Here is a 12,660-nt window from a genome sequence, read left to right as displayed (position 1 = left end):
TGATCTGCTCATAGCAATGAACTCTTCAGGAACTAAATATCCTGGGTGATCTCAAGCTGAGTTTTACCTGTAAGAAGGAAAAAAAAATCTTCCACTGAGTGTAAACATCCATTAGGAATATAAATTTCCTGGACAGTCTAGAAACACTTTAGATGAATATTCCTTTTAAATCACTGTTTGTCTCTTTATACTCTGTGAGAAAATTGCATAGGATTGTCACTTCTGTGAACATTTCAGTGGACATTAATTGGCTACCAGCTGAATCTGTTAGAAACCTTATCTGCAAGAATACCCTTCTTTTTAAAAAGCTGTTAACAATGTAAAGCATGGTAAAGCACAGTTGTGTTTGGCTGCTATTTTTTAAACATTTATATTTAATGATGATTTGCTTCTCACATTACTAAAGAGAATTCACAATTCACATTATCATTCTACAGATTCTTAAAATTTTGCATAAAGAAGCCTATTAACTTCTGATTATCCCAGTGCTTCCCAATATTGTTGACCATAGAAAATTTTCAGTGCCTTGGTCACATTTAGATTCCATGGTCATTTCCCAATGTGGGAAGTGCTAATCTAAAGTGATGTTTTATAAAGAGTGGATGTGTCTGATGCCTTCCATCTGATAGCGTGATTACCACTTTTAGCTAAAGTAATGAACAGGATAGGGTAACTGCATTGCAAATCTTCAACAGAACTTTCTAACTCTGAAATCTGGCTCCAGGAAAAAACACAAAAGAAATTACAGTTAGATAAGACATGCCTATCTGTATTCTGGCTTTTATCTTAGATTGATCATTTCATCATTTCTGTGTATTTATCTAATAAATGCATAGGTAGTTATGTGCTAGTCACTATAGAAACATCAATGACATATATTCATATTAATGCTATTGGGTAGATATTATCTGAAATTTATAGATGAGGAACTAAAACATGAAAGGTTAAGTAACTCTGTTAAGCCAATGTATGAGTGATAAAGCTGGGTTTTCACTGCATGCAATGGAAAAACAGTGTGTATTCTTCCCCACAATGTCATACTGGCACCCTTTGGTATTTCCCTCAGATGGTTAACACTTCTCCCAGCTTCCCCTCTGAGACCAGGAGGAGCAAGTCAGCAATCTTCCTCATAAGAGGAAGGAAGTCTGAGGCAAACTCAGCATAGGCCTCACATCTCTCACCTTGATGGAGTTGTCACCTCTATGGTGGCATTTACCAATCTTGGCCACTTTTTCCTATTGAAAAAATTATTCCCATTTTCTCCCTGAAGCCTAAATATGGATCATGTTCTGCCTCTTTCTATCCAATTAGCTAGAGAGGAAGGGAGGTCATGTAGTAAGGATTAAAATTTATTGAGCCAAGTTTTAATTCTTGGTCTGCCACTAATAAGGTAAGTGACCTAAGATCAGCTACATATCCTGTCTGGACCTCATTTGTAATATGAGAGAACTGAGTTAAATAACCTTCAAGACTCTGCACAGAGTTTTAACTAAATTCATGTCATTTACTATCAAGTGGGTTCCTTTATTAAAGATGATAACTAGAAGATTAGAGTCAGGGAATGATGTGGTTTTTCCTATGAGTTTGTTCTTACACTCCTTGGAGTGGATATCGTGGGAAACTCTTATTTCTCTTCTATTCACATGCAGAATTTCTGATCATAAACTGTGAAGATCCACCCCCTTCCCATGCACTGACCAGTTCTCTAACATAAACTGGGTGTTCCACCGGTTAAGTCAGTTCTAACACTAACTGCCAATGTTAAGTGTAGATACCACAGGATAAGGGCTCAGTCCCACAAGACTGCCTCCACTTCAGATGGCAGTTGCAAGAGGTGGCTTCCAGATTACCCATAACTTCTTTTGGACTTGACTACAAATAAGATACCTATCACCCATCCTCAGGCCCAATCATTCACTAGAACAGGTCACAGAACTCAGAAAAATTTTAGTTACTCTATTATTGGTTTATTATAAAAAAGATACAACACAAGAACAACCAGATGTAAAAGATTCATAGGGCAGGGCATGGAGGGAACAGTGTGGAGTTTCCATGTCCTCTTCAAGATGCACCAGCCTCCCAGCACCTCCATGTGTTCACCTACCTGGAAACTCTCCCACCACAGAGTTATGGATTTTTTTTTTAAATGGAGGCTTCATTGTGTGGACATGACCAATTTTTAACTTAATCTGCAGACTTTAGGAGTTAGGAATGAAGGTTCATGCTTCTAATCATGAGTTGGTTGTTGTGGTGATCAGACCCCATTCAGAAGTCTACCAAGAGCTACCTTAAGAGGACATCAACAGATGCTCCAGTTACTCAGGAATTAGGAGCTATGTGTTAGGAATTAAGGCTCAAGACTGTAGGAACCACCCTATCTGCTAGGAAAGTATAAGGGTTTTAAGAGAGCTGTGCCAGAGACTGGGTGCATAGAGCAAATATATGCATCTTATTGTGTCACAAATGGATAGAAGAATTCTACAGTTAAGGAAATGTTCTTAATAAGGAGGCTGTGATAAGATGACTCTGAAGGTCCTTGCTCCTTTCTTTCTTACAAACAAACTTCTTCACAGTTTTGTAACTATTCATGACAAATACCAATCGAGGATCATTCAAGATACATACAAGTCTAGGATTTCCCCAAGCTGTGAGCTATGAATGAAGGCCTATATATTATTCATCCATACATCATCAGTTATACCTTGCACAGTGTGCTGTACATAGTCAGGATGCAACAATAGTGGTGGAATGAAAGTGAACTCAACTTGGGAGACTTGCTTGATTAAGCATTTAGTTAGCTGGTGATATTTATTGGGAATCCAACAGCATGGGCAGCAGCAAGCAGTCAGGGAAGCAATATAAAAAAAGTCCCATTGACATCCTTAGAGTTTGATGGGAGATTGGTTGAAAAGTTTGTTCATGTCTGATGCAAAATTTACTGAACATGTGGTGTTTTCATTTTCTCTTTAAAAAAATTCACCAAAAAAAAAAAAAAAGAAAGAAAGAAAGAAAGAAAAGAAATCAAACTCTTGGTAAGGTTGTCAAATGTTAAAAAGAAAGACTGTGAATATGACATTAGAATGTCAGGATGGAATAGCTACATGTGCCAAGACTCAAGCTCCAGTGTATGACAAGAGTGATGGGATCAAGCCCCAGGAATTCCTGATGTTCAAAACACACAGCCCCGATTGGTGTATTCCCTCTATCAGGCCTTGCTAAGACTGAAGGGGCCATAGTGTATAATAGGGTCTCATGATAATAATTAACAAAAATCTGATACTATCCTCAGAGACATAAAACTTAAGTGTTTTGGGTTTATTCTCAGAATATTTAGCTAAGTCAAAACCTGAAAATTAAAAAAAAAATAGTTTGGAAATGGTGCAAGGGTCTCATTAAAGTAAAAGAAACTGTTAATCTACATTTTCTTGGTGAAAATTGGAGTTTATTAGTATAATTCATCAAATTAGAAAGCAAAGTTGATTAGAACTTATTTGACTGAGACTACACTGATGCAAAAAAAAAAAAAAAAGAAGCTATAAATCTAATCAAAGAAAAACATCCTTCCACATGGGGAAAGTACCGGGTTGACATTTAGAAGACAGTAGCTTTTATAGCAGCTTTCATTTAATAATCAAAATTACGAAAATGTAGCAAACTTCGAATTAAGCATAACACTTGAAAAATCTATCATAATTGCATTCAGAAAAGAATGCTAGTAGTTTCCTAGGAAAATGAAAATGGATGAAGTGAAGTGGAAGAATAATCTGGGTACTTGCTCAAGTTAGATATTTAATTTGAATAATTCAGGCAAGAATCATCCCACTGTGATCTCAATAATGCTGTGGTTATCCCTCCTTTCAGCACCTCCCCATGTGCAGATACAGCTTTTATGGATGAGGGATGATGGAGCATTTGTTTTTAGAAAATAAAATGCTGCCCTTTCACTCAAAACATTTTCCCCTGGAGAGCCTCTACAGATCAAACATATTCTTTTTCACAATTGAACCAATCCTTGCAAAAGCTGTGACCACAGTTTTTGATTTATTTTGGCCTGTGATGAAAGGCAAGCACTTTCAAAATGATTCCACCAATGGTTCTCACTAGGGAGAGCACCCCGGGTGGAAATGCAGAAAACATTTGGAAGGATGGAAAGGTGCAAATATGTTCTCTGTTAAAATACACTTTCTGTTGGAATTCTACCATATGAAAACACTTGCAATGTCTTGCAGAATTTAAAAATATTTACAGTCTTTATATATTTAGCCATACTATGTGGTCAGCTACTTTCTGGAGCTCTGAAAACTACTTAGAGTCATATTTTCTAATTCAGGCTGGGAATTATTCTTATGAAGGCAGGGACTTTTCCTTACTAATATATCAACATATATATTAGTTATGTATTAAATTACTGTAATAAAATGCCTGATGAATGATATTTTATAAAGAAAAGAGGTTTATTTGGATCATGGTTTTGGAGGTCCAAAGTCGAGAACTCAAAACTGGTAATGGCATTCTTGCTGGCAGAGTTCCGAGGCTGTATAGAATATCACATGGCAGGGCAGTAAGTGTATATGTGTATATGTCTCTTCTGGTCTCTCCCTTTCTTATAAAGCCATTAAGATTTAATCATGGGGACTTCATTATGATGCTCAAGTTAGATATTTAATTTGAATAATTAGATATAGTATATCTAATCCTAATCACCTGCTTCTAAACACCATAGTCAAATCTCTACTCTATTAAGACCTCACAATAGAGGATTAACTTCAAGATGAGAATTACCAATCTTGGCAAAATATTTATTTTAATCTGTCTTTATATTTAAGGTGAGTTTCTTACTTTTTAAACCAATCTATAAATCTACTTAATTGGTGTTTACAACATTTAATTTTGATGTCATTTTAAATATAGCTGGATTTAAATCTATCCTTTTCTCTTGTTCTTTTCTCTTCATCATTCTTTTATCCCTTATTTCCTGCATGCTTTTGGATTAATGGCATATTTACTATTCCATTTTTCCTCATTATTTCTTTATTAATTTTAACTTCTTTCAAAATAGTGATTTCCCAAAGGCATACAATTGAAATCTTTAATTTATGGAGTTCTACCTTTAAATAATATTATTCCACTTATCGTATAGTCTAAGGGCCTTACAATAGGATGCTTCACCTCCTCGTTTTTTTTTTTCATTATTGTTGTACAATTTACTTTTACTTACATTATAAATCATACAATGTGTTGTACTATGTTTGCTTTATTTAATTATTTATTTATTTTTAGTTGTAGTTGGACACAATACCTCTATTTTGTTTATTTATTTTTATGTGGTGCTGAGGATCAAACCCAGGGCCCCACATGTGCGAGGCGAGCGCTCTACTGCTGAGCCACAACCCCAGCCTTCTTTAGGAACCATTCTTTAGGAATGATTGAAATGAGGAGAAAACGTCTTGTATTTACCTTCACTTTTACATTTACAGTTCTTTCTTTATATAGATTCAAGTCTCTGCCTCATACCATTGGTCCTGAAGAAGAACTTCTCTTAAATTTTCTTACAGTGCAAGTCTGCCTGCAGTGAATTCTCTTATTTTCTGCTTGTCCCAAAGAAGTGCTTATTTATGAAGCCATCATTATTGAGAGGTGTTTTCCACCGGGCTTTGCATTGTAGGTTGGTAGATTTTTTTTTTTAATACTTGGAAGATGTCATTCTATTGACTTTTTGTTTATATAATTTCTGATGAGAATCCTGTTGTAAACTCCATGTTTATAATAGTCTTGTCTCTCTGGCTGCCTTAAAGCTTTCTCTTTACCTTTAAGCTTCAGCAGTTGCATATGAACATGGCTTATTTGTTTATTTTTGGTTTGTTTAAATCTTGCTTTGAATTCTCTAAGCGTCTTGGAACTTCAGTTTAATCTTTATTTTTGGAAAATTCTCAGGCAGATTTCTCTTCAAATATTTATTTTTCCCTGTTCTCTTTTTCTTCTCCTTTTGGGACTCAAATTGCAGGTATATGTTAGATGTCAAATATAATGCACAGTTTTTGAATACTCAGTTTTGTCTTATTCAATTTTCTCTTTGTGCTTCAGTTTGCCTCGTTTCTACTGACCCATCTTTAAGCTCATGAGTTTTTCCTCAGCTATGTCCAGTCTACCATCAACCTTCATCTCTGACATTGTGCTTTTATTTCTAGCATTTCCATTTTGCTTTTTTAATAGTTGCTCCCTCTTAGTTAAAAATTTCTACATGCTTGTGCATATTGTCCATCTTTCCCACTGGATTCTTTAAAAGATTATTCCACTAACTTTAAACTCATTTTTTTGTGTGTGAATTAACATCTGGGTGATCTCTGAGTTTAGTTGTATTGACTTGTCTTTGGTAACTGATTGTTTTCTTGCCTTTATGTGTCTCACAGTTTTGATTAATTCACTTATAGAAAAGTACAGGCACAGAGAAACATTTATGCCTGGAAGTGGGCTGACTTCTTTTTCTGCCAAACCATTTGTGTTTATGTGTGTTGCAGGTAAGCAGAGTTGAGTCAGTGCAGCCAGAAGCTCAGCAGGTCTGGTTTTTGTTCTGGCTCTTACTGCCCTCAGTGTACCTGGGGCTGCAGATCTCTCCAGCACTGGGCTACTGTTTCCCTGTGCTTTCCCTTCACCTTTCAGCCATCTCTGCATGCCTGGGAACTCCAGGTAGTCACCCCTGTGCCCCGTCGCTCTGGTTCCTCCTGCAGTGGCAGACGGCTGTCGAAGGCCACTTGGTGCTTTCTAGTTTGATGGCAGCTGGCATAAGTGTTTGCTGATGTCCTTCCTGACAAAGCCTCTTGATCAGAGAGCGTGTCTCAGGAGTTCAGTTTTCTCATCCCTGTCCTGCCTCAGTGTGGCAGCCAAGTCTGTTCTTGCATCTGTGGTAGGTCCTTGGCTGGGGAGTGGTTCTCCTGTGGGAGAGCAGCAGAACTCTGAAGATACTGACACGAGAGCCTGGATCCTGGATCCTTTCTGCCCTTCCCCCAGAAAATTATTATTTTTTCTTCTTCTAACATGTCTTTACCTCTGGAAGATGTCGTTTGTCATTTGTGCCCCTCTCCCAGTGGATAAAGGCTTTTTTTTTCTTTTTTCTGTATGAGAAAATGTTCCCTGAAGGAGGACAGAGTGTATTCCTGCAGTGGCCCTTGCATTATTGTTCCAGTGCACCCAGGATCTTTCCCTTGCTCCCCTCTGAGTTCCCTTTCTCTGTCTCTCTGATTCACATCTCATGTTTCAAAATCAAATTTCCTTCAAGGTCAAGCCCTTGCATCTATCTCTGTCTGTTTTTTTTCTCTCTGGGACAGTTTAGCCATTCTCAAGACTTCAACTACCATCTCCACACCGATTGCCTGAAACATCCATTTCAGTTTTTGTTTCTAATCCAGGTACCATCTTTTCACCTAGTAATTAAATCACTTGAGAGGAATATAACTTTGTCTTTTGTTTTTGTACTGGTATTAAACCTAGAGCTCTTTAACCATGGAGCCACATCCCCAGCCCTTTTTATATTTTATTTAGAGACGAGGTCTTGCTAAGTTGCTTAGGGACTTGCTATAGGCTGGTTTGAACTTGAGATTCTCCTGCCTCAGCCTCCCAAGGTCCTGGGATTACAGGCAGGTGCTACCACACCAGGCTTAACAATGTCTTTTCAAATTTAGCAACTATTGAAACAAAATATTAACCTCATAATTTTCTTGCCTTTTCCCCACCTCCCAGCTTCCAAGTCAGTGCTCTTTGCCAAATCCCCTTTTCCTCTTCCCTCTTGGTCCTTTGGTATTGAAATTTAGGATACAGTTGTTTAACTGTCTGCATATAAATATCTGCTAATCCTGATTTGCCTTTCTCATTTCTTTCTCTCTGCCTGGGGTTCAGTTCTTTTTGCCTGATTATATATCACTGCCTGTGTCCGCCATTCCTGTTTCCTTACTCTCCCCTTCCCCCATTGCTAAGCATCCACAATATATAAATCTTCCTGAAACACAGCTTTTATCTCATCACTCCTCAGTTTAAGAATCCATAATTGCTCAATGTCATTTTATGGAAAAAATCCAAATACCTCACATTTTAGAATTCAGGGCCTACTACCAATACCAAGTCACTTCTATCAATCAAATGTCACTTTTATTATGCTTATTGGAATCACTTTATAAAGTCTACTTTTCTGAACTCTCCCTCATTCCCAGCACCCTATATCATATACATACATGATAAGTGGGCAAATAAGTGCTTACAGAGTTATTGTTGGCTCACACAATTACTGAAAACAAACAGCTTCAATTAGCCAGTTTACTGAATGTGTCTACAATGTGTGTGTAACATGAGTGTAAGGACATTTTCCTTTCTTGAACCGGAATGATGACAACAATGTGATTTCTTTGTTATGGAAATACCATAGCAGAGAGTAGTTAGTATTGGGGGAAAATGTCAAAAGGAAGAGCTCCTCATCTTCAAGTGAAGAACAATAAGCTTGGTGATTAGATTTAAGACTTTGCTACATTTGATAGCTGATTTAGGAAGTCTTTTCTTAAGTACACCATTTTTAAATGAAAAATAGATAAAGGAAATAATTCCTAAATGGAAGACACTCTTTAACTTTTTTTAAAATCATTTGAATGAAAATTGTGCACCAAGATGCAGGATGTCAAAGATTATTTGAAACATGTCAAAAAAAAAAATTACTGGCTGTTTGAGACTTTTCGTTTTCTGGATGACTTAGAGTGAGGGCATAGGGCCTGGTGGTAAATCTTGGCTTGTTTGATATCTTGATTCTTTATATATTATTCCAGATGTCTACTCCTCTGAATTATTTTATATAGGGAGAGATGGAGAGAAAAAAAGCAGTGATGAAACTAGATGGGATTGTTTAGATAGAAAGAATTCCATTTAAGTGTAATTCCCCTGATAGCATTAATTTGGTAAAAACCCTGGTACATGACCTGCTCCTAACCTTATATTGAGCAGTCAAAGATAGCTTTTAAAAAAAGCATTGTCAATTCTAAACTGCAATAGCTCTCGTTTGCCACCAACAATAGCACCTCCTATCCTGTGTGCAAAGTAACTAATAAGGGCCTGATTGAAGTTTTGACTTCTATTACTCCAGCCTTGGTGGAGCCCCCTGAGGATAAATAGGAAATGCCACTAGACCCCAGATGCTCTGGGCCTGATTTCTGAATTCGGAGCCAAACCACCCTAGCAGCACCACTGCCGCTCAGATTCTAATAATGTTTGTGTATGTCAGTGCCTGTCTCCAGTAACAACCAGCATTACACAGAAATGGCATGGAGAAGTTCACATTAATCATTGCAGGGCTGTGCTAGCAAACATTGGTAATTCATTTTTTTATTTCCTCTCCCCCTTTTGATTTATTTTCCTTCCTTCCTTCCTTCCTTCCTTCCTTCCTTCCTTCCTTCCTTCCTTCCTTCCTTCCTTCCTTCTTGACTTCTTTCTCTCCTTTCTGATTCCCATCCCCTTTATTCCTACCTGCCTTTTCCCCTTCCTCCTTTTCACAAAGAGGTTAGAGAAATGGAGTCCCTCGTTTTGCCTTAAATCAGCAGTCTCACCCATGATTAAAAAGTGGATCCCTGTCCCTCTTGTTGCCTTCATTCTTTCCTCTTTTCAAGCCTCCCTTGAAAGTGAAGTTGCTTAAATGAAGAAAGGGGGAAATCAGAGGTAGTAGCAGAGAATGAATCAATGAAGATGGTAATGCAGAGATTAATTGAGAGGAATACCATCTCAGGAGGAGAAGGGAAATGTAAATGGAAGTTGTAAAGAAGCAGGAATGTTGAATGAATGGGAAAGTTCATCCAGTGGTTTATGATAAGGCCTCCTAATATCCTGAGACTTTAACTTGTTTTTCTGTAAAATGGGAGTGCTGATCCTTCTCAGCAAAATACCCTTTGAAATCTGTGTATTATAGTCTTTACTAGCAAACAATTAAGCTTCCTTGAAAACAGAAACAGACAGATTTCTAGTCAATGCCAATATCAGTTACTCTCTATTAGCTGAAGTGTATATTGGAAAATATTGATTATTCAAAAACCACCTTGGGCCTTTCTGGGCAATTCTAGATAATACACCCCCCCACACACACACACACCTTAACATCTAAGGTTATAAGTTGAGAAGTAGACAGATATTAACAATTTGCCTCTTGCCCCTTTGCCATCAAACTTTAGGGTGTATGGTAAAGCATTTTAGGATCATTTGATTTTTAGAAAATCATTAAAATATTGTTAAAAGTCAGTCGTTTTATTTTCCTTTATAAGTTAACTTGAAAGTAGAGGTTTGGATCATCTACCTGGAGGTCAGTTTTATGAACTTATAAACCAATTTTTAAAATTTTGTCTTTCCAGTGTGGTCCAATCCTGTCTCACTAATTTGCTAAGAAGATAATTTGTAAAAGCTCTGTAGAGGACCCAATTTGTGGTCCAGCTCTAGAGTACTGCTTCTCCTTCTTATTGTCTTATATTATGTGAAGAAAGATTCTAGAAAGGGGATGAGTTATTCCTGTACAGCTGCTTTTCTCTTAATATATTCCATATTCAACCTCTTGGCCTATACATTACTGCATTTTATATTACTTCATTACTGTACATTTTGTTATTGATTTTGATTAAATCCACTTGGAAGTCAATATTCACAACAGTAAAAACAGAGGCTATGTTAGACTATTATATACAGTACATTTATCCTCCTTATCATACCCCTGAATGTGCATTAAAGATCTGGGAGTCTTGGGGCCTCTTCAGTAAATCTCACTGTGGGGTGCTTCTGAAGCCAGAAATCACATTCAGAGTGTTAATTATTGGTACATTCCATGTATATAAAGCTAGAAGGCCTTCAGTGCTTATAAAGTATTCAAACAGCCTCAGCCCCAAACTGTTCTCCCCACCCCCACACCTCAATCACGTCACCAGCTGGGTGAGGGTTTGAGTTTACTATTGACCCTGTGTTGGAAGTGCTCTGCTTATGAGAAACCTCCTTTGCTGGCCCTGCTGTTCCTTAGGCAGAGGGAGGCTTCGGGAGTCATGGGGAAAGTGACACCTTTGCTGTGAGCTTGGGAGAGGTAGAGGGCCAGAGAATGCAGCCTTTCTCCAGCTGGCTGAGATCAGTCAGCTGTGATGAAGACAGAGTAGCTCACCAATAGTGAAAATAGCCAATCAGCTGGAAACAGGCTTCTGAAGCTTTCAAAACACGGTCACCTGCCAGCTGAGCAGCAGCGCTCCCCAGCTCCCCATCTATTGTTGTGGGAGAGAACAAAGATCAAGTGTTAGTGTGTGCTCTTAAAAAGCTGTCAATATTTCCATGCAATTTCCCTTTTCTCTCCCTTTCCCTCCCATCTCATGTCTCCGTTTAATGTTACTCTTTTCTTCCTGCTCTTCCTCCCTGCTCTGTTCATAGTTGCTCTCATTATATCAAAGAAGACATTTGGTATTTGTTTTTTAGGGATGAATGAATTACAGTAGATGGGGTAGAGAGAGAAGATGGGAGGGGAGGGGAGGGAGGATAGTAGGGGATAGGAAAGGTAGCAGAATACAACAATTACTAATAGGGCATTATGTAAAATTGTGGATGTGTAACCGACGTGATTCTGCAATCTGCATTTGGGGTAAAATTGGGGGTTCATAACCCACTTCAATCTAATGTATGAAATATGATATGTCAAGAGCTTTGTAATGTTGTGAACAACCAATAAAAAAAAAGCTGCCAATAATGACTCCTCCCCACCCCCACATATGGGGTTCCAACTTGGATTATTCTATTATTCATTGGTGAGTAGAATTATCTCAAATGTGGAGAAATAAAGACCCCCTTTAAAAATAAAATCCTGTTTTTGATGTTTGGGTCATCATGAAATGTTTGTGCCAACTTTGATTTTTAAAAACATTATATAACATACGACAGTAGGATCTTGATTACTGAGTGTTTTGACACCTCAGATTTTGTGCGTGAGGTGAGCGCTTCTGTCCCTCAGCCTAGCATACTGAAGGCCACATCTGCACACTGCATCATCTTGAGACAAACATTGTAGCCATTTTATAGATGATAACTGAGGCTGATGAAAGCTAAATGTCATGTCTGAAGATACTCAGAAAGACGGAAGAAAGGAATCTAGAACTCTGGTTTTCTGAATCCTAATCTGGTATTCATTTAATTTTGGAAATCCCATGTCATTCCACTTGGCACAAAAAGTAAACGAATCATCAATCACAAAAACAACCATGTGTCACTTTACTATAAAGCTCATACTTGCACTGACTCCTTAAGACAAGATAATATACAGATAGCAGAGCATTCCCTCATATAAAATAAGAATTCAAGGGCTATGGAAATTAAATAACTTGACCAGAGCCACACAGAAAAGAAATGACGGAATATGAACATAAACCCAGGTTTTCTGAGTCTGAATTTTATACCATTTTAGATCTCAGGCAGGGAAAGAGTTTGTTTAACAAAACAGGAAAGGTGTTGACTATAATATAAATTTGCTCATAGTGAACTTAGTGAACTTTAAAAGTCAAGTTACAAATAAGGGAGAAATTCCAATATATATAAATTCCAATATATATAAATTACAAGAGACTAGCAGAAAGAATATGTGAGGAAATTTATAAGTGAATAAATAAAATGAATAGAAAA

The sequence above is a fragment of the Spermophilus citellus genome (genome assembly GCF_964194105.1).
Source record: "Spermophilus citellus genome assembly, chromosome: 4".
NCBI lineage: Eukaryota > Metazoa > Chordata > Mammalia > Rodentia > Sciuridae > Spermophilus > Spermophilus citellus.
This window is presented reverse-complemented; position numbering follows the sequence as displayed.